We start from the raw sequence: 5,393 nt of genomic DNA, 5'->3' as shown, positions 1-5,393 counted from the left end.
AAAAAAAAAAAAAAAAAAAAAAGAAAAGAAAGAAAGCGTTCTATCTCAGATCATGGTTTCGGGACATGAATTTAATTTTTAAAAATCTATGAAGCAGCCAGGTGGGATGGCTCACACCTGTAATCTCAGCACTTTGGGATACTGAGGTGGGCAGATCACCTGAGGTCGGGAGTTTGAGACCAGCCTGACCAATATGGAGAAACCCCAACTCTACCAAAAATACAATATTAGCCAAGCATTGTGGCACATGCCTGTAATCTCAGCTACTTGGGAGGCTGAGGCAGGAGAATCAGTTGAACTCAGGAGGCAGAGGTTGTGGTGAGCCAAAATCGCTCTATTGTACTCCAGCCTGAGCAACAAGAGCAAAACTCCATCTCAACAAATAAACAAATAATAAATAATCTATGAAATACTTACCATATTGTTTAGAAACATAAAAGACAATCATTAATGGCTATTCCTTGTTAATACGTTTTATAGTTACCTTGTTGAAGAGTAGGATTAATTACAGAATTGTATAAAATTAATTACTAAACTTGAGGCATAATTTCTTTCCCATGGCTCCTACCTAATTCTCCAGTCTCCTCTTACAAAGTACTTCTCCATCAGGCAACTAAGCTTAAGACACAATAATGTTCTCTTTGTTCTCATAGGACATCATGAAATTTTCAATTCTTTTATTTATTTATTTATTTATTTTTGAGACGGAGTCTCGCTCTATCGCCCAGGCTGGAGTGCAGTGGCCGGATCTCAGCTCACTGCAAGCTCCGCCTCCCGGGTTCACGCCATTCTCCTGCCTCAGCCTCCTGAGTAGCTGGGACTACAGGCGCCCGCCACCTCGCCCCGCTAGATTTTGTATTTTTTAGTAGAGACGGGGTTTCACCATGTTAGCCAGGATGGTCTCGATCTCCTGACCTTGTGATCCGCCCGTCTCGGCCTCCCAAAGTGCTGGGATTACAGGCTTGAGCCACCGCGCCCGGCGAAATTTTCAATTCTATGTAATCCTTCAAATCCCAGCAAAGTGTAAAGTCCTTGGTAAAGCCTTTGCTAATTCTCCTAGAGTAGGGGAGATTATCACTACACTTATCTGTAATCCACATAACATTCTGTATGCTCATTTTTTGCCTTTCTACTTTAACACTAGAGGTTATTTACATGACTCCATCAACCTGCAAACACTGACATGGCAGAAAAGGCAGAGTTTGTTTATTTCATCTTTGTATCTCCAGCAAGCAGAATTTATTAATTAACTATAATAAAGCTTAATGTACATGCATGTTCTGTAATTCAGTCACAAACATTTACTGTGCATCTGTGTTAGCCAATCTTTGTCCTTGGTATTGAGATGGGAATAAAATATAAAATGCACTAAAGAAGAGTGGAAAAATTAAGACTCAGAATCTCTAAGTGCTGGGTATGTAATCATGGATTCTAGTGTCTTCATTTCTAAAGTAAAATCATTAAGAAATCCAACCACACAGAATTTTTTTAAACATAAATTGTGGCTATCAAAGTCTATAATTTTTGGTTGTCTTAAAGATATAGCTTTATAATTTTATGGAATTCCTAAGGTTTACATTGAATTTAGTTGAGATTTATGACCAAGAGATACCCAGGAAAATGCAATATTTATAACCTGATATTAATATAAGACACTATACAACATACCTAAAGAATAAACCGTTAGTTTGTTCTCTAACAAAAAAGATAAGAATAATGGAGTTGAAGGCATCAGAGGAGTTGACATAGGGGAGATATAACTAAAACAGGTAAGATTTAAACGTATGAAGTGAAGATTAGTTATATATTTGTGAGTTTCCAGATACTGCAGCACAATGTGAATTTGCAGTGCATCTGGCAGACAGTTTCCAAAAGTGACTGCTGGTTCAATTTGTTTGCAATCACGGGAAGCAAAAACAGCTAAAGGTGTAAAATGGCAGCAAATCCTTCTTCATAACAGGATAGTTTACAAAGGTTATTCTACAACCAGAAATACGACCAGACAATGTCTTAGATAAGAATGTGGAGATCGTAAGAGGTGGTGACTGTAGAACTGAAGACTTGGTATGGACCCAAGAGTGTTGTTTCCCACTCTACGCGCCCCCGCCCCACCACCCATTGAAACCTAATTATTCACATTAACAATAATAAGCCTCCCTGCCACCTACTCTTTTACTTAAAGGCAGTTTCTGATTTTTGATTGTGTTGATTTCCCAGGGTGCAAGTCAAGAATTCTGTTTCTCTCTTTTCTCTCAAGTATTCCTACACATTCTGAACAATGTTAGATTTGCTGAATAATTTAGCCGGATTTTTGCATGTGCATTTAAAGAAAGATTTCTTTACAGAACTGTCAGTGTTAAAATGATTTTTTTTACTACCAAATAAAATATGAATAAAGTAGGAATCAGAGCCAAGTACCATAACCAGGAGCTGAGTAAGAGTCTTTGGGGTGGTTTTAGTAAAAATTAAGCCTTCTCTTTTCTTCCCCAACCCCTGACTCATAAACAATATCCTTCTAAATCCCTCCAATTCACTTTTGTCCAGTAACAGACTTCAAGTTGTCTTTCAATTTCTATTCTAATGGCATTGTATTCAACTTTTTTTGTATGTGGAAAACACATAATCTGTACACCTAGCAAACATGTTCAGAACTCATTAGATTTTGCTTTAAGTCATAGTAATGTTCTTTTTTGCAGAGACATTGCACTTGACAATCACTCACCCAGATAATGGAATGCAATGAATAAATATGTGCTTTACAAAGTCTGCAATGTCCAGAAGACAAATAGTAAAATAAAACCTTATTTGAAAATAATTCTGATCATTTATCATGAGAACATGTATTTATCTTCGTGACTCTGTTCATTGAAATTAGAATTTAACAAACTTTGTTTCTCAAGAGCCAAGGACATTGGATATAGATATTTGGAAATAGTTCATTTTTTAATATTAAGAAAAGGCTGGTCCAGCCACTTTCTGTGCAGAGATAACCGGAAAGGCTCACCTTATTCTGGAATCTGATGTCTTCAATAATTAATAAAATGTTGGGTAAGAATTGTCCAGAACCACAGAAAATCTCACTGAGAAGAATCCTTGGCTCCTCCAATTTAGATGGAAAATCACTTGGTTTCTCCTTCTTTAACATTCTTCTATAAAAGGAAAATGATTTGTTATTTACCAGACTTTTGTGAGCAGACATTATACTTTTCAGTCAATGGTAGAAACAATACTTGTTTGATTTTGCCATTAGGAAAGTTCTCTACTAAACCTGTTATATGGGTTATTTCATTTCATGTTTCAGCAACCCCACTTATGTGTCCAAAATTATTTCCTACATCCCTCAGTCTCCCCATTTTACACATACTGGCTTTAAGTTTCTGCCAGCTAACATGATCTACTTACATATGATCTTTGCACATCCTGTTTCCTAGGACTGGATGGAGTTCCTTCTCCCTCCTTTCTCTCATCATTGCTCATTACCTAACACATTATTTTCATTTCAATATAATTTTATTTTTTATTAATATGTAATAGATGTACATATTTTCAGGGTACATATAATAATAGAATACATTCATATAATTTACAAAGATCAAATCAGTGTACTTGGGATATCCATTACCTTAAATATTATTCTTTTCTTTATTCTAGAAACATAATGACTATTCTAAGTATTTTGATTAAAATATACAATAGGTCATTATAAACTATTGCCATCTCACTGATCTATGAAACATTAAGTCTTCTTCTTTCAAATTGTATTAACATATTTCTACCCTGAAAAATATTAAATTTGCCTATTATACATCTTATTGTACATAGAAACTTAGGGCCTCCTCTTTGGAGCTTTTATCACATTATTCATTACTTTCAAATTTCATCTTCTCTATATATATCTGATTCCAAGTTCAAGTACTTAGTAGCTGCTAAAATTCAGGTTATCTAAAATTTTTCAAGGTCAAAATCATAGACAAAAGGACATCCATGTGGACAGCTAATCAAGGCCGCAATAGTCAAGGAAAATAATGAGTAGAATGTTATAGTTATATGTTTGAATAGTATAGTTAAATAACCAAGGAAGACATTTCCTAAACTGCACTTCTATTTCTGTAAATCTCTGTCAATATGGGACACAAGTGTATTAGTCGGTTCTCACACTGCTGTAAAGAAATAAGTAAGACTGAGTAATTTATAAATAAGAGAGGTTTAATTGGCTCACAGTTCTACAGGCTATACAGGAAATATGGCAGCATCTACTTCTAGGGAGGCCTTGGGGAGATTTTACTCATGTTGGAAGGTAAATGGGGAGTCAGTGCCTTACATGGTAGGGGCAGGAGAGAGGAGGGGGAGGTGGTGGTATAAACTTTTAAACAACCAGATCTCGCGGTAACTCACTTACTCACTATCATGAGAACAGCACCGAGAGTGCTAAACCATTCATGAATGATTCATCCTCATGACCCAGCCCCATGATCCAATCACCTCCCATGAGGCCCCACCTCCAACATTGGGGATTACAATTTGACTTGAGATTTGGGTGGGGACACAGATGCAAACTATATCACTAGTAAATCAAACAAGTTCCTAACACTGTACTAGAGAAATCGTAGGTGCTTGATAGGTATATTCTACTTGATTGATATACTCAGTATCTATCCCACTCCACTGTCATAAGGAGTCTCTGGAAAAAATAGAGATCCCCTTCTTCTAATCCAAAGTGTGAAGGTTTAAAAGATCAAGTTGGTGTAGCTATATCCCCTCAGTCTTTTTGGCACTGCGAGTTGTAGGGAAAGTCTAGAATGGAGGTAATAACTTTATTATATATCTGCATCCCAGATGATAGCTTACAATATTTATTTGTTGCTGGGAAATATACAAACAGATTTATGAGTGTGTCTGTATTATTAGAAAGACTATGTGAAATGTAAATCTTCTTAAGTACCAATAACCCTTTGAAAAACAAAATGTCACCATTTTTTGGACCATCTTTTCTTATATTTGACTTCAACCACACACAGGCCTTACTCTGGGGTTGAAAAAACCTTTTCCCTTATAGGGGTTCCATTTGGGGTATTTGAGTCATGTGAGAATGTGTTTTGCTACAGTAAATTTCAATTTTTTTCTCTAATAAGAAACTATAATGTATTTATTTATTACAACAATAAACACAGCTGTAAAATGAACCATAAAAAATAGATGACATGAAAATTCCTGTAACTAATGTGTCAGCTACAATTGAGAAATAAATTAAATGATCCATCTGCTTCCTACCATTGATTTCACCATTTTCTTCAGTATTTGGGTATTTAAAACCAAGACAGCATTATTTATACTAATTATTCACTAATAAAAATGCCACATCTATATTGATTGGCTCTGTAGTATAATTTTGC

The sequence above is a fragment of the Rhinopithecus bieti genome, unplaced genomic scaffold (assembly GCF_001698545.2).
Source record: "Rhinopithecus bieti isolate Rb0 unplaced genomic scaffold, ASM169854v2 scaffold_13348, whole genome shotgun sequence".
Taxonomy (NCBI): Eukaryota; Metazoa; Chordata; class Mammalia; order Primates; family Cercopithecidae; genus Rhinopithecus; species Rhinopithecus bieti.
Note: the sequence above shows the minus strand (reverse complement) of the source record.